Below are 17,767 nucleotides of genomic sequence, written 5' to 3' on the forward strand. Positions count from 1 at the left end.
CAGGAGTCAGGGCAGGCTGGATCAGCTCCTAATGCTGCTTCCAAGGCACTGACCTTGCCAACAACTTACACGTGAATTCCTGGATATCAGACACATGAATTTCAGCTTCAGCTGGGGCAGGGAAAGCCAGACACAGGTCTTGAATCATTACAGTCACTGATCCTGGGAGCAGAGGCTGCACCTGCAATGCCAAAAGAAAACTGCCTTATAGCACTTCTTTTGTCTCTTGTTCACAGGATAAAATTTGTATCACTTTCAGGGCAGAAGCAGTTGGATGCAGAAATCTCCAAGCTTACACAAGGAGAATTCTTCCACCAAAATAAAAATCAAGCTCTAAAATGTATGTAAAAAGTATTAAGCTACTGAGCTAGTGCAAACAGCCCCCAGGCACCAAGTGAATTAACAGCTCTTCATCTGGAACAGTCTGGCATCCTGTTACCCTCCTGCCTCAGGAGAAAAAACACACAAATCATTTAGAGCAACAAAATTTTCTTAGAGTGAAAACCAAAGTGATAAGGAAAAAAAAAAAAAAGTGAGAACAAAAATTATGCCTGTAAAGCACTGGTATTGCTTCCTGTAAGGTTTGTACTCTACTGTCACTGCTTCTCATCTGAGTAGCCAAAACCTGGTGGTAAATCCTGGCAAGTAAGAGGACAATTGACAGATCAGGTGTTTCTTTAATAAAACTATTATTACATTTTTTTTAAAGAACGAGAATGTTACACTTAACAGATAAAGAGAATAAAACAATGAAGAGAGAGACCTCTGGTCCCAAACACAAGCCTTCAGAACTAAGCACCCATCCCAAAGTCCCCTCTGCCAAGGCCATGCAGCCACACCTTGCTCCTCACATCAGCTCTGCAGTTCTCCTGCAACTCCCTGACCTTGTCACAGACCTCAGGACAATCCCAGCTGTTCTGCTCCCTTTGGCCAGGGAGCAGTGAAGTCGGGTGTCCTGCTGTGTGCTCTGGACTCTGAACAAGGGGAGATGGACAGGCCCCCCAGTGCACAGGAGCTCAGTGAACTCTCAGCTCTGCCCAGCAGCACCACAGGAGCCAGCAGCAGAGCAGTGGGGAAAGCTGACATTTTGTTCTGTGAGGGCACTACTCCTGTTTCTGCCTCAAAATAGAAAGGGATGTGAAGTTTTAATAAAGGTCAGCTTCCAGAACAGCAGCAGTTCCCAGAGAGGGTGGCTAACACAGGGGCTGGGCAGCAGGGCAGGGGAAGTGGCACAGGGAGGGAGCTGGAATGGAGCTCAGCTGGGCTGGGAGACCAGAGAAAGCAAACAGGGAAAAGGGCAAACAGGGCTACTGCAACTCTTAAAACTCTTCCTGTCTCAGCAAACTCTGCTGTTCTCCTCTCCCATTATGTGCCCAGTGGCTCCCAGTATCCAGGGATATTGCACTGGTGACCACTCTTCACTCTTCCCCTGCTACCACCCACCCATGCCCAGAGAAGCTGCTGTGTCAAAACCAGAGGGAGAGCTACAGAATTCCTCCTTGGCAGTCCCACTGAAGAGTCTGAGAATCACTGCTCCACATAACTTGAATTTAGTTTCTCACAAGAGTTTACTGCCAACTCATCCTCTGTCAACTTGGCTGCACTGGTACCTGCCATGGCAGCAGCCTTACAGAGCCTGCTGATTTCCCAGGCCATTCTGCTGCTTCCATGGAAAAACCCAGGGCTTGTACTGGGATGGAACCCAAGCACAGCACACAGGGCTAACAAACCTGCCAAATGTGTGTGGGGTTGCGTTTTTTAAAAAATGTGTTTAATGTGGACTTCTCTCTCCTTTAATCTGACAGGCAGTTAAATCTCTTCCCACACTTCACAAAGCCTGTCTTGCTGTCACTGTTCCACTCCTGAATTCCAGACAAGAGCACTGAACCTATCTCATGGACATCAGTTAAACCCATCAGGGAGACCGGACTAAAAAACTATTAAGAGTTTGAACAGTGTACTATGTACAAAAACCTCCTCATCTCTTTTACTTTTTTTCTCACCTCTGTGCCTAGTTGGAAAAAATATTCCCACCTCACACTTAAAATAGTTAGAGACAATTAAGATGTTCCATCAATTCTTTTGATATTCTAATTTCCACCTTAGTTATCATTATTTCACAACTTTATCAGCATTACTTTTTAAAAGACAAACCTGTAATTGATACATTTATAAAAACCACTCTTTAGAGCAACTTGTTTTGTTTCAAGTTCTTTCCTAATGAAAGCAGCAATGCAAACACAGTGTTTTATTGGTGTTCACTGCAGAATGCATTTCATATCCCAGGCCTGATGAAGTCAAGCACACTTGCACTTTATTGGCATCTTCTAGTGGAAAAGTGCATTAGAAACTTCATATGGAGATCAGAATAAACTCTGTAATAAATATTCATTCACAAAACCAGGATGCAATACTGTGATTTTAAAATACACTGAAACAACACTGTAGGATAGAAGAATTTGAAACCTTCAGAACTACTGGCCCACAGCAAATACTCCAGTATTACTTTGGAAACCAATTAATCTTATGGGTAGCTTCTGAATAATTCTGTCATGTTACTCTTTGTGGTGTGTTTGTGAAATCAGGAACATTTTACTACAAAGTTGTAATGGGTGAAGTACTTGGAACTGGCTTTTACCTTATACAGGGAACACAAGTGCATCAAAGCTGTAAAGAAACAATTTCCTGTACCTGAGACTAGAGCAGAAAGTGCCAGTGCAAAGATCCCCTGCCTGAAGCACAACCGTGACAGGCAAACACATCCAAAATGCAGCTACTGCCTCCCTATTCACACCTGCTGCAAAATGCCCAGGAGTGCTGAAGCTGCAGAACAATAACCTGGTTGGCAAAAAGGTGTAAAACCACAAAATACTGCACTCACCAAAGCAATGCCTTGAGTCTCTTCATGTGTCACTCTTACAATATTTGGCACACTGGTATTAATGAAAAAATATCCAGAACCTTGTTGGAGAAGAAGTTCTGCCTGCAAAACCAGAAAAGCATCCTGAATTAAGATTGTATCTTTCCAGTAAAGCTGTCTCCTCACACACCCCCTGTAATGTGTGATGTTTTCCTCCCTGCAGCTGGAAAGCAGCAGAGTAACTCCTCACCTGGATGTCAGGGTGGTTGTAGATGGAGAGCCCAGTGGGGCTCACTTTCACATCTTCCACAAGCATCACTTCAATGGTGGCAGGCCCTGGGAGCACAGCCTCGTGCTGCAAGAACAATGTTAGCAGTTACAGAAAGAGGCACAACACTGCCAGAGTCCTGTGTGTGCAGGGAGGATGTTTAAAGCAGGCAACCAAAGCTCAGAGCACAGGCTGAGGGATGAGATGCCCACAAGATCCAGAGGCCTCAGTCAGTCAGCACAGGGAAGGGCATCCTCAGGGCTGCTCTGTTCTGCACCCCTGGCCAAGGCAGAGGACAAGGGCCCAGCACTGCAGGATCAGTGAATGATGTCTGACAAGCACAGACAGGGTATTAACTCTGAGCCACGGGCCCAAATCATACAGAATCATAAGGAAAATGCACAAAGTGTTCTAGCTCTAGCTCATCTTTTCATGCTTCTTAGCAGGCCACCAAAAGAAATTCTTCCTTAAGTGTAAGTACATGAATACTGGATCAAATGCAGCTTTAATCACTCACTCATAGCAACATTAGCTCAGAAAAGGAAAAAGATTTCTAGAGGAAGTCAGTACTCTGTACCCATTTCACCTCATTACTAGAATTATTTCCTTGATGTGGAAAGGATGTGATCTTTCCCTAATGACATAATAGGGCGTTCCACTTAAACATGGAACAACAGTCAAGACATCTTAATATCCCATCTACTAGGTTTTTGTTTGTGTTTTTGGCTGCAAGAAAGGAGAATGGGCAGGTTTGAAAGCAGAACAGAGCAGCCCATTGCTGATGTACTTGAAAAATGCACCCAGGTCACCTCATTTGAAAAAAACAACACATTCATGAGCCCACAAAGTGCAGCAGGACTGGCATCTACAGAGTCCTCCGAAATTTAAAAACAGAGAATAGAACTTAAGAATATGCCAGTGTTCTCTGAACTCAAGGCAAAGTTTAGAGCAGCCTCTTTACTAATTATTTCGAAAAATAAGAAAGAATATATAATACTGGTTTAACAAAGCAGAGCACAGTGAACTACAAAATTATTGTAGAACATCAAGTATCCATATTACAGCTCGATTTCTAAGAGAGAGAAAAAAAAAAAGAAACACAACCAAATATCGCAAATAACTTCAGCAGCAAAGTAACTGTGTCTCTGCGGTAATTCTCATTAAGCCATACTCAAATTTTTCAGGGGACATACATCTGCACCATGCTTTCCCAACATGAGAAGAGTGGAAACCTCACAGAAAAGTCAAGAACCAAGTGGCAAAAAAGATCACCTCTCAAAGAATTTACTAAGCAGATGCCACACCTGGGCCAAGCTGAGAAGAACCTGGCCCACAGAGTATTTCACATTACTGGTGCCCCATCCCCCCACGCACTGGTGCTGGGCAGAGCCACGCAGGTGTGATGTGCTGGGGACAGCCAGCCTTGCACAGACCTGCACATCAACACCAAGGCCCGTTCCTTTGGAGTCTGCACTGACAGGAACAGCTCCACTTTGCAAAGTGTCCACTGAGGAAATCAGTGGAACTTGGCAGCCCAACCAAAATGCTTAAGCCTTGCAGAATTGCAGAAGAATACTATACTGAAGCTAAAAGCTTCATGGGCTGAGGAGGGTGAATAAAGCAGGAGAAATCACTACTGTATGTTGCAGAGAACAAAACCAAGTGGAAAATGAGCACAGTCATGCTCACCAAGGCTGCACAGAGAGTAGAACAGTCAATTCCTGGGGCTGCCATTTGTTAGAATAAACAGAATTACACTGGAAGGTAACACAGTTAAGAGGAGCAGGTCAGACAGAGGAGTCAGCCTGCTCAGTAACCTTCTGCTCTGATCCTGTTCATGTAAAATGAACTGCACTCATTAGGATGTTCAATGCATCCCACAACATAAGGCTTCCACAACTTGGGTTTATACTGCAAAAAACCCATCATAAACCACTTTTAATGTAATGTTGTGAAATGCTCACTCTAAAATCTGCATCAAAATGCATAAACAAGGTACTTAGCCAAATTCTTTACTGGCTCATTATAAAAGCATCTAGCTACATAACAGGCATATGGCACCATAAATCTGTCTGGAGGCAGTTCTCAGCACCTGATGGAGGGCAACAGCAAGCCCTTCTGGCACTCACCTGCTCTCCCAGGCTCCTGCACAGCACCCTAACCCGGTGCTGGTTGCTGTTTCGAGGTGTGGGAAGTTCAAGTAAAGAGGAGGCAATGCTTTCTGCATCCTCAGCAGCAACGTTCCTGAAGAACTTGGAAGGTTCTTGGACCCATGGCCTCGGTCCTCCTTCAAACAACATATCCTTAGAGGAACCCAAAGTCACTAAAGCGACTGATGGTGGATCGATAGCCTGTAATCAATTAATTAATTGAAAATTAATCATCTATGTACACTGTTTGGTTGTGCTCTGCAAAATAAACCTCCTTCTGAATGGAATAGCTCTACTTGGATAAGGCTGTGATTTCTCCCATGCAGTGGTTTGTCAGCACACTTAGTGAAAAACAGAGCTGCACCAAAATCCACAAGGATTCTGTCCAGCTGGATTAGATTCAAAGGAAGCAACGGATCCAAAGACAAGTTTTAGCTGCATTTTAATCACATCTCTCTCATGAAGAATTACAGCAAAAGGGAGATCCTTAATATATTTTTCTGAGCACTGAGAGATAGTATTCTGCTATACTTTTAAAGAAGTATTTAAAATGGATGAAATTACATCAAATTGTACTTTTACTTGCCAGTGCTCTCTCCAGAACAATTCTGTGTATGTAGTTATTCTCCTACACAATTTTTACTTCAAACCTGTCTAACAAATTCTGCACTGATGTGCATCCCTGGGACAGCCTGTGCTGTTCACCACCACAGCAGTTAACCTGACATTTAGTGCACAAAAACCTTTCCAGTTTCTGTTTCACAACATCACATTACATTCATTATAAACACAAATCTGTAGTATTTGCACTAACATTTTTTCCATATTGAGGGAAAGCTATGGTGAAATACTCAAAACTTCAGCCTGCAGTCAGTGCTAGGCTTCTGCAGATGAGGCAAGAAAATAAGAAAGCAGCCTCTTCTGTATTTCCATCTACTGACCCTGGACTCAGCTTCTTTCTTATTTTCTTCACTGAACCAGCCAGTGGTGGAATGTAAACCCACCCACCTCAGTTTTTCAAACCTATTCCTTGCATAACCTGCTCCCTGTCATGTAAAGGTGCTTCAGTGCTGGATCCTGGATCTCTCCAGGAGCAGAGGAAGCAGACTCACTCTCAGCGGGAGATAAGCGGCGATGGCGATGCTGGCACTGAGGCGCACGTGCCCGTGGGTGTACACAACCACCAGCCTGGTGTACCCCTGAAATTCAGCCTTCAGTCTACTCCACTGCAAAAATCAGCAGTTGGCTTAAGTCTTCCTGTCAGATAAATTAAAAATATACAAGAGCTTATTTGCAAAGAAATGCCCAGGCATGTTCATCAAATTCAACACAGCTGTTTGAAGGCTGCCTACCAGAAAGATGGAGAGAACTTTTTACAAAGATATGTAGGGACAGGACAAGGGAGAATGGCATCAAACTGAAAGAGAACAGGTTTAGATAGGATACTGGGAAAGAATTCTTGGCTGAGAGAGTGGTAGGGCTCTGGCACAGGGTGCCCAGAGAAGCTGTGGCTACCCCTGGATCCCTGAAAGTGGCCAAGGCCAGGCTGGACAAGCCTTGGAGCAGCCTGGGACAGGTGAAATGTGTCCTTGCCCATTGCAGAGGGTGGGGCTGGAAGAACTTTTAAGGTCTCTCCAACTCAAACCATTCTGCATAAAAAAGCAAATCTATCCTCAAAATAAAACTACTCGGTTACCCTCCCCTCTGAGGTTGGCAGTTCTGTGGGGATACTGTACAGAACTATGAATCAGTGATTTAAGGGAAAAGGGTGACTTGGGAGAGGTGTGACCTGTCACCAATTTAACTTCCAAACCAGGGAGGGAGTTAAAGCACCTTCAAGTGGGCTGAACACGCCAGGGTTCTCCAGCTCCACCCCCAGCTCCAGCTGTGAGCAGTCGCTCAGGGGGACCAGCTCGCCCCTGTCCACGCTGGTCCGGCCACTGATCCTCAGGGGCAGCTCCAGCACCTGCCCACGTGTGCCTTCACCTGGCAGGAAGTGAACTCCATGGTGCTGGGCTTGCTCACGTACACCTGCAGGGAAGGAACAGGGACAGGCTGGGTCACTGCTCTGCTCCACGCCAGCCCAAACCCACAGCAGCTTGGTGAGCTTCCCTTTTACTGCTGCTCCTGTCATTCTCTCTTCTGCTTTACTGACTTTGAAGCGTGGACTGTGTGTGCTATCGCCAGGGGGTATCATCACCAGCTGGGAGAGGTTTAGCGTCCATTAAAGAATCTACCTCAGACCAGAGATTTCATAGCTATCACAGCTTTTATTTGCAGGATCTTAACTACTTAAGTTAAGGATCTTAAGTTAAGGTCTTGTGTTAGGATCTTAACTACTTAATCTTCTGCAAATGGCTTCAGGATACCAAACTGTATGGGACAGAATTAAAGCTGTAATCTGTGTGTATTAACTACTCCTAAAACTACTACTACTAAAAACTGAGGTCAGTAAACAGAACTCTGAAGAGCTGTTCCACACAGAAATCAGCTCCTAACACATTAAAAAAAGCATTCAAAAATAACCTATTCAGATTGTGCAATACACTGCTCTGAAAGCTCGCATGGTCAGAAGGTTTCTTGCTGTCTTCAGGCTTTGACTTATGTTTGAGGATAAGAAGTTTAAGCTGAAAAAATCTTCCTCCCTGTGTCTCCAGCTGGTAACTGTTGCGCTGCTAAAAAGCAGCATCTTAGGCTGTTCAGGGAATTATTTCAGAGCGAGTGTGTAAGCTAAATTCTGAACAGATTTTAATTAATGTCACACCCCTCCCTTTGGGGCCACCCGATGTACTGTTCCAGCATTCTCCTCACTCCAAACCACATACACTGACCACAATGACCTAAAACAGGGGATGGTCTACAGAGACACCACAAAATCCCTCTTGGGAGCTATGTTTTTTATTGCCATTTTCTCCTAATTTTCCCAAAGTACTGTTTTTTCTTGGCCAACTCGGGTATTTGCAGTCTGTCTGCAGCATGGTGCTCAGTTCAGGTACTTCTCCAGACAGAAATTTCCTTGTACATCCCGATAACAACTGTCACCCTTTGGTATCAAGGGAGAACACCCACCTATCACCCTACAGAATGAATTTTTAGTTTGGCTTGTCTGCCTAGATGGCCAGGCCAGGAGTTAATTACCATTTCCTTCTTGCACTTAAAACTTCCAGCAGGAAAAAAGGCTTGCCAAGGAAATCAGGAAGGGGCAAAAATGGGAGTCAAGTTAATGCACTGAACAGGGTTGGATTCCCTAAAGCACAAAGTGAAACAAATCACTTAACCTGCCACAGGGCAGGAAGTGGAAGGGGATTGCCTATGGCATTCTCAGTGCCTTTGCTGTTTCCAAAAGCCACATTCAAGAACAATCACTGAACAATGAATCTCTTGCCTTCATTTCGCCATACAGCAGCGGATTCCGCACGTCGAACGCCTGAATAATGCTGACCCCAGCATCGCTCCCCGTGCTCAGCACTCCTTTGACTGTCACTGTGGCTACTGCCTGGTTAGAACAGGACCAGCTGAAGTTGCCACTTCCACCCTGAGTCTGAAATACAGAGGGAAAAATCTTTCAAATATTTAATCAAGTACATGGTTTTCACATTCCACAGCTTTGGATATCTTGTGTGAAAACCAGGAATGCACTGAGAATAGGACATACAAATAAAATAACACCTCAGAACTTAATAAGCAATAGAGAGATGAGAAGATTTCTACCTTTCATTTTAATTTCAGCTTCCTTCACACACCAAAACAAATGTCAAAAATTCCATCACAGTAAAACACAGGTGAACACTGGAGCCATTTTAAAATGTGTATTGTTTTAATTTCTTTAACTTCCTCAGCATTTCCTTTAACCTATTTCATAATTAAAAATGAATAAGGTGATAAATCTTCTCTAGAGGGACAGTGCGGAAAACAAACAAATCTAAATTATGCAGGAGCTTAACTAGTAATTTTTACCAGGGAAAGAGGAAAAAAAAGAAAATGAAGAGGAGGGTCATTTCCCTTCTTCCTTTCTCAGAGCACATGCACAATCTGATTACAGAAGGACACAGACAAATAAACAGGCAGAGGTGTGTTACAGGAGATGCATGGGATGTGCCCAGGCTGCTGAGTAGGTTAAAAAAACCCAAACTGAAACAACTGACCCTTAACATTATCATTTTAGGCACCAGTTCAGTAAACTGGCTAGATGTGGGGAAGTATTTTTTACGCATCAGACTGAACCAACTTTTGAGACCAAAGGAAATTACTTTACCGTAAAGTGTTGTGGGAATCTGAGAAGCCATCAGGCTCTGGGTCCTTCACCAATGTCCAATCAAACACCAACCCTGCCAAAGTGCTGAAAGTGTTTCCTACAAATCAAACAACCAGATTAAAATATAAACAGAGAACGAGCATAGAGTCTTCCTGGAACATAAACCATGACCTATTTCCCTGGGAAATTTCTCTATTTTATCCCTACAAGAAGAACCATGAAGTACCCTTGAATCTGCACAACACCAAGCCACAAATCCAGCACTGCACATAGGACAAAAACAAATTTACTTTTCATTATTAACATATCACCATATTACCATACTTCACCAGACATTCACACTTTACAAACACAGGTGGGATGGGCACAGTAACCAAAACAGTTAATTCCACCTTTTATAGCAGCTTGACACATTATTCCCCTTCAGTAGCTGTTCTAAAACTCCCTTGCTTGGAGTGTTGTGTGTGCACAAAACTTGATTGTTGTAAGCATGGAATTCATATCAGATCATGGCTCTTTTTCTGATGCTACAAAAAGCAGAAGTTTTCTGCTCCTATTAAATAACAAATGCATTCACAAATGCACTGACTCTTGTAAGCCTAAATGGTGTGTCCCAGAAGTGTTTGTGTAGTAGTTAAACAGATTGAGCAATAGGTGGTTGGTCTCAAACATCACCTCGGAACCTCCTGTCAGATACCTGACTGTTCACAAAAACATCCTTTTGCAAAATTCTTTAGACTACTTCAGCTCAAAAGAAAAAAAGGAACAGACAACTTCACCAGGTATGATCCAGAGAAACTCCTTAAAATTCTCCACTTGGCTTCAAACAATCAACAGTGTGACAAATAAAGCTAGTGCATGTATCAGACAGTTAGAACTTTCAATATCTATTTAATTTCCTACAAGCAGATCTCTTACCTTCTGAATCCAAAGCATGAATTTTGAGTTCCAGCGGTGAATCCTCAAGGTAGAGCTCTCTCATTGTGGACACAACTTGAATGCCATGAATTAAATCAACAATGGCATCACAGCGAAGCACTTGTCCAGGCACTTGAAGAGACATCAGAAAGAGCACAAGAAAGCACAACACTGGATGTGCTCATCAAGAACAATGATAAGTTAAGATGCACCTCAAATTTAGCCAGTGACACAAGGCACTGACACTGAAGGAACCGAAACTTGGTCATGACTTTCATGAAGAAACTCATGGTCAAACAGTGGCTCAGAAAGCAAGAAAAACAGTTCCCTTCCTCACTGAACTGCAGAATAAATCTGCAGAAACTCTGATCTCCATTTACACTGACAGGTACAGGTGTTGTCTGGGAGTGCTTATGCAGAGTTGCTACAGTGCTCTTATGTCCCAGAGATGACTTTTACCCACAGACAATAAAGGCCCATAAACTCCTTCAGTTAGTGACTGCACGACATTTAATTGGCCATCCGGCTTTGCCTCTCTCTCACTATAAAAACTAACCAGGTATATTGTATGACAGACACAAAAGCAACTTCCAGCTTTTCAAATACTAGGTATCTGAATTTGCGCTAGTCATTTTTATTAAACACTTTTTTATATTTCAATCACCCCCTCTATTGGTGGATTTTTGGGGGTGGGGGTTTTAAGAATTACATTTTTTCCTGGGTGTATCATTAAAGTAATTAACACTTATCTGAGGCAAACAGAAGTTAAAACTTTTTACTTTTCCACGGTGATGGAAAGCCTAAAAGACTGTGCATAGGAAGTGAAATGTGCCTGTGCAGCTCCAGATCTCAGCTTTGCTGGTGGAGCACGGCAGGACGGGCACGAGAAGCAGCGGTTAGCTCAGACTCACGCGTGTCCTCGGCGGAGATGATGGTGGTGAGGCGCGTGGGCTGCGAGGAGCGCGCCTGGACCAGCGCTCTCTGCGAGCAGAGGCAGCCGGCCGGCCCCAGCGGTTCGATGCTCGCCGCCTCCGGCCGCGTGGACGACCTGCGGGTGGGGAGCTGTCAGCACACGGATCCCAGCAATTCACCCGGCACCTGCTGCGTGCCCAGCCGCTGCCTTTGGGAAGAGCGGATGGCAGCAGCTCCTCAAGGACCCCATCAAGGCAAGCATGGGCTGAGGATGGGGAAAGCCCAGGGCAGAGGCAGGGCAGGCAAGCTCACCATTCTCTCCACCACGGAATCAATCAACTTTCCCCGAAACCCATGGAGCAGGCCCAGGGTATTACTTAGTGGAGCCCAGCGTTCCCTTCCAGTGTACCAAAACCGTCAAGATAAAACAACAACAAAAGTTGAAGAGTTATTAAAAACCAAGCCTCTTGAAAGTAAATCTGAGCTAGCAGCACTGCACATCTGAGGGGTAAGTGCAGAGCCAGTGAAGTGCTGCAGCAGCCAAAGCCCTTGCTAGTGACTCCGGCCCTTCAGCCCCGTGCCCGGGCTGTGCCGGGGCCGTCCCAGCCCAGAGCCAGGGAGGGAGAGAGGCAGCGCCGGGAGCTGCTCAGGAACCCAGCCCGGAACAGCCCCCGCTGTGTGCCCGGGATCTGCTCACAAGGGCCCTTTGAAGGATTAAAACAATGAAAGCAAGCACTGATGGGTGACAAAGCTGCTCGGGAATTGCTCCTCCGGATAGCACAGCTGTGAAGAGCAGGTTTGGCATCCACCTAGACCTGCAGGGACCAACCCAAGCACCTGCAGCAGCGTGTGTTACCCCCTCTTTGGACAGAGGGGTGAGCAGAACCATCTCTGTCCATCTGTGAGCCCCAGAGGTCTCTGTGGGAGCTGTGAAATGAAAGGCCTTTACACACTCACGTTTCACATCTTCCCCGTCTGCTGTGTTGCATCTCTTGGCAATATGCATTTGCCTCCTGCTTGCTGGGAGCTGCTGTGGCCCAGGGCCAGCACAGACTGGGCTGGGTGGGCCAGGCAGCGTGGTGGCGAGTCTTGGCTGATCTTGGTGTGTGCCTGGCCTCAGAAAAGGCTTGGACGGTTTGCCTGCCGAGGTGTCCTGCTTCTTGGCTCTCCCTGTGCATCTTGGAGAGCACAGGGTAGGCATTTCTGGCAGCTGGGCATCAGCAGGCCTTCAAATGGGGGCGTGTTGTGGAGCGAGCCCAGCTGAGATACCCTGAGAGGAGCCCAGGGCTCCTTGCTCCTCTCTGCTGGCCCGTGAGTGTCTGTCTGCTCTCGGGATGGCCCTGGCTGTGTCACGGGTGCTGCGTGGACACGAGACAGCCGCTCCTGTCCCGCTGGGTCCCAGCAGGGCCTGGCAGCTGTCCTGCATCCACGTCAGGATGCTGGCCAAGAGAGGCCCTGGAAGCTGAGGCAGCTGATTTGAAGCTTTTGCAGGCGCCCACAGGTCAAGGCCAACAGTGTTCCCTCAGGATACATCATTCCTGAGGGGCTTCCCCAGAGCTGCCTGATGCCACCCACTCCTTGTGGCACCAGTTGCTTTCCTGTGGAAGGTTCTACCTTCCCCAAGAGCACAGAAGGAGCTGGAGAAAGACCTGGCCAGCCTGCTCTCCATCCTTTACCAGCAGCCCTGGGTGAGCAGAGTAGTCCCAGCTGAGCGCAGATGTGCCAATGGAAGAGCCGTGCACGGGAAGGCTCGGTGGGAAGGATGATCCAGGATCCATAGGCCTGGCAGCCTGAGCTTGCTTCCGGGGAAGGCCTTGGAGCAGATCCTCCTGAGTGCCATCCCACAGCACGTGCAGGGAACCAGGGGGTCTGCTGGAGGGAGGGAAACTCTGCGGAGGGACGGGGACAGCTGAGGGTCCTGGCAGGATGTTGAGGGCTTCTGTGCAGTGTTTGCAGGGTGTTGGTGTTGGAGGTGTGTTGGGGAAGGAGTTGTCTGAGAGGTGAGAGGTCTGGGCTGGAATTTGAGTCTGTTTTAAGGCAGCGTCTGTGGTTTGGCACAGCCTTGCTCATGGGGCTCAGAAAGAGTATCTGTGACTGTTTCTGTTCATGGTCCTGATTCTGCTGCAAGGAACAAGAGGGGAGAGCTGCACTTTATTGGCCACTTAGATCTCTATACCGGGGCAGGGTTTACCATTTTGCCATCTACTCATTGTTGCCAGCAGTTGCTCCAGGTGCTCCTGCCAACAGCCCCTGCAGGCAGGAGCACAGCCCCCAGTGCACGTGGGTTTGGCTCCCTCTGGCACAGAAGTCCCCCAGGGGCACAGGTCTCTGGGGCAGGAGACGGGCACCAGCCCTGCCAGGGCTCGGGGGTGGCAGGTCTGCCTGGGTGGGGACTCTGCCACAGCTGCTGGTGTCAGCGCTCCCCGGGCCCCAGGGCTCAGAGCAGCATTCGTGCCCTGGCCCACAGTTCCTTGTGTGTGCCACACCCGCGGGTTTAGGGTGGCCACGGGCTGGGATGCGTCCCGAGGAGGCCGTGGCAGCTTCCATGGAAGGTTCTGTGTCCTTCCCAGCGCAGCTGTGTTGGCAACCCTGGGAGCTCCTTCTGCTGCCCTGAGCCCACAGAGCAGGGCAGCGTTTGCTGATGGTCTGAGCCGTTCCTAAAGATCCTGTTGGGCTGTCTCAGACACTTGGGGCCAGGGATTCCTTCCAACCTGGGCCACTTTGGCTGGGCAGGGGGTGGCCCCAGGGCAGGTGGCAGTGTGTGCAAGGGCCCTTTGTGACACGGTGCAGCATGGTCACTATGGCATAGAACGGGACAGGATGGCCTTTGTGACACGTGCTGACATAGGAGCTGGCACTAACCAGAGCACGCCACTCTGCTCAGAGCAGGCGACCGGACAGGACGGGACAGAGCGGTGCCGTGAGGAGCCCCCGCACAGCGCGCTCGTTCGTGCCTGACCTGGAGCTTTTCCGAGGCATTATTCCTACAGGTGACCTCGTGGCAAGACCACAGGACTTGGCAGCCCGTGGCCTTCCCGAGGCTTCTCTTTTGCAGGTGCCCTTGAGGACTTGTTGACTTGGAGCTTTCCCGAGACATCTCTCTTTAAGGTGCCCTCGATACCAGACTCTGGCATGGCGGGCAGATTTCTCGGCTTGTTCAGAGTGTTCAGGGGGAAGAAAAAGAAAAGCCCTGAAGCTGCCCCAGCACAGGAGCATGAAAAACCGGAGCAGTTCCAGCCACTGCAGGACAGTGAGTGGCACAGCTGGGCCACAGGGCTGATGGCTGTGGCCAGCTTGGCCCCATCTCATCCCTTCCCATCCCATCCCATCCCATCCCGTCCCGTCCCGTCCCATCCCATCCCATCCCATCCCATCCCATCCCATCCCATCCCATCCCATCCCATCCCATCCCATCCCATCCCATCCCATCCCATCCCATCCCATCCCATCCCATCCCATCCCATCCCATCCCCTGGGGATGTGCCCATGGACAGGACAGAAGAGGGCCTGGGCAGACACCCCGCAGTGGCCGTGCTCCATCCCCTGGGGCATCCCGGGGCTGTCCCTGCCTGGGCAGCGCAGGGCTGGGCTGTGTTCTCCGGCCTCTCCCGCAGCCCCTCAGCCCTGGCCGCGCTCGCTCTTTGCCAGATGCAGCCCTGGACCGCACACAAGAGAAGAAACCTGCCCGTGGCCGCTTCCGCAAAACTCTGAAGGTGCCTGCAGCCATCCCCACCTGAGCTGGGCCTGCTGTCACTGCTCAGCCCAGCAGCACGCCTGGAGCACTCCATGGAACACCCCTGGCTACCCTGTCCTTTGCTCTCCTGCAGATGTTCTGGAAGTTCCCCTGCATTCCACGTAGAAAGACCGGCAGCGCAGCAGCTGAGGGCCCGGCCGAGCCTGGCTCGGGGCTGATCGAGCTCCAGGCAGAGCCTGATGTCAGCCCAGAATCGACAGCCCACTCAGGGAACAATGCAATCCATTCTCAGAGGGTGACGGCTGTTCACATGGCAATGGCTGAGAGCGTGGCCATCACAAACACTGACACCAGAATGACTCAGGGCATCTCAAAGACTGGCACCATGCCCACTCCCACTGTGATTCATGCTCCCACTACGGATTTTCTCAAGGAGAGCGCTGTTCCTTCTCAGCAGCAGGTAAGCAGCCTGGGGCCAGGCCTGGAGGCCTCCCAGGATTGTGTGTTCCCTCAAGCCACAGTCACTGGGCCTCCTGATCCTTTGAGGCCAGCACAGTGTGGCGGGAAGGGAAGCACTTCTTAGGGGAAGCTGGGGAAGTTGTTCCCTTGGACAGCACTCCAAGTCTTCCCCATGCTTCCTCCAGGTGCCAGCCATTGTAAGGAACATTCACAAGCGTCTCATGTCCCAAGTCACTGTGGATATCTGGCTGCAGATTGACATTTTGAGGCTGGCTGAAGAACACCCTGCTGACCTGGTGCTGACCCTCCTGCGCTGTGCCCCAGTGTGTGACAGGTACGGGGCCCACGAGCCTTGAGAGCTCAGGGCTCAGCAGCCTTTAGGGCCCACGGCCCTGCACAGCCTGTGCAATGGGCTCTGCCAGACAGGCAGAGAGGCCCAGGAGCCTCGGGCCCCTCTGTTCCCTGAGCCTGCTGCCAGCGCTCCCCCCCTGCCCTTCAGGGCACAGGGGCTCTGTCACCTGGGCCCCCACGGGTGCACAGGGCATGGTGCTGTGACTGAGATGCCCCTGACACAGAGCTCTGATCCCACAGAGCCGCTGCAATGATGTGGAGAACCATAGGCTCATCGAGTCCCACAGTGGAAAAGGTGCTGCCAACGCTGCTCTGTGTGATGGAGAACTGGCCTCTGCACAGCATGTGCACCTCTGATGGAGACAACGAGGAAGTCTTTGCCCTGGCTGTGAGTTTCTAGAACTGGCCTTTGCTCACCCCCAGGTTGCCAGCAGCTCTCCATCCTCTCCATCCCTCAGTTGCTGGGCTGAAACCTGGGCTAGGGGCAGGCTCAGGGGGCACCAGGCCCGCTGCTCCCCCTGCGTCGGCTCTTGGGCCCTGCCCCATGGACACCTCGTCACTGAGCGCAGCCTTGGGCTGTTCTCTTGCAGGCAACTCTGGTGCTCCGGGTGATTCTCCAGATGCCCAAGTGCCACGAGGCGATGAACCTTTATTCCTCCCACCTGTTTGTGGCTCTGCTCTTCCATCTTGTCATCACCACACAGCAGATACCATCAGAGGAAGTTGCTACATTCTGGAGAGCATGCTGGGAGGAACACCGCCTTCACTGCAAGCCCAACAGGTCCCAGTCCCCCTGTCCTTCCCGTGCCCTTGTGGCCAGTGCCAGCGCTCCCAGTGTGACCTGGGCTTTGCTCTGCACACAGGTTTGTAGTGCAGACCATGAAGGCTCTGCTCTGCCGACTGCAGTGGGACCATGTGGTGCTGGCTATGGAGTGCAAGCGTGGCTGGGACACGCTGCTGTGTGCTGAAACCCAGCACTATGCTGTGGGTCTGCTGGCCAGGTGAGACCCCCTTCTCCCCACTTTCCCCAATATTTGTGCCCTGTGCCCAGGTGCCCCTCACAGTCCCTGCGGTCATGGGCCAGAGGGCCTTTTCACTGAGGGACGGCCAAGGAAACTGGAAAAGGCTTGGAGAGGAGGGTGCCCAGAAGGGGCCACCTCACAAAACGCCCACATCCTCTCCAGGGATGCTGGGGAAAGACCCGAACTCTGTGAGTCACTCCTGGGAGGGGTTTGGCCTTCCCACCTCAGGGCCTTTTTCCCCCCTTGCCAGGGTGTTGTGCCATGTCTTGGTCCCCTTCTGTTCCCACATTGCATTCCGCCTGCTCCGGCCACACAGCAGGGAAGAGCCGTGCTGGGATCTGCCCTCCCTGGCATTCCTGGTGGAGGTGAGCCTGTTGGCCAGCGCTGCCTGCCTCAGCTGCCTCCCGGCTCTCTGCCCTCTCGCAGCCGCAGCTGCCTGGGACGGTGCCCACGCCCCGTGCTGCTGCCTGGGCCCGGCCCTGTGCGGTTCTGGGCTCCTGCCGGCCGGTCCCCTGTCACTGCCCTGTGCCTTTCAGGTCCTCGGGGGCCTGGACTTGAGTGAATGCGGTGACAGCGATCTGGAGATGATGTCAAGGTACCTGCGGAGCGAGTGCAGGGAGCGGCGTCGCCTGGCGCTCCGAGGCCTTGTGGTGCTCAGCAAGGATCCCTCGATGGTGAGAAGGGGGCAGCAGCTGAAGCTGCGCTGGGCAAAGCAGCCCCTTGGGCTGGCAGGGCTTCAGGAGCTGAGGCAGCTGCTCCCAGCTCTCCTGCCTCCCCTGCCCCAGTGCTTTGGGACAGGCCTTTGGCCTGTGGGCCCTGCAGCAGCAGGGTGGGCCTGCAGTGCCAGGGCGGTGTTGGCCGTGCAGCCATCCACGGCT

General features: G+C 49.9%; 1 long non-coding RNA gene and 1 pseudogene across 1 annotated transcript in view; one reads left to right on the top strand and one right to left on the bottom strand.

Annotated features, from left to right (window-relative positions):
• Positions 1 to 14,497, bottom strand: part of LOC140681041 (nuclear pore membrane glycoprotein 210-like) — a 67,894-nt pseudogene extending 53,397 nt beyond the window's left edge.
• The window catches only part of LOC140681105 (uncharacterized), a 399,832-nt gene that overhangs the window by 347,757 nt on the left and 34,308 nt on the right, over positions 1 to 17,767 (top strand). The window lies entirely within an intron of this gene.

Source organism: Taeniopygia guttata, chromosome 31 (genome assembly GCF_048771995.1).
Source record: "Taeniopygia guttata chromosome 31, bTaeGut7.mat, whole genome shotgun sequence".
NCBI classification, from domain to species: Eukaryota; Metazoa; Chordata; class Aves; order Passeriformes; family Estrildidae; genus Taeniopygia; species Taeniopygia guttata.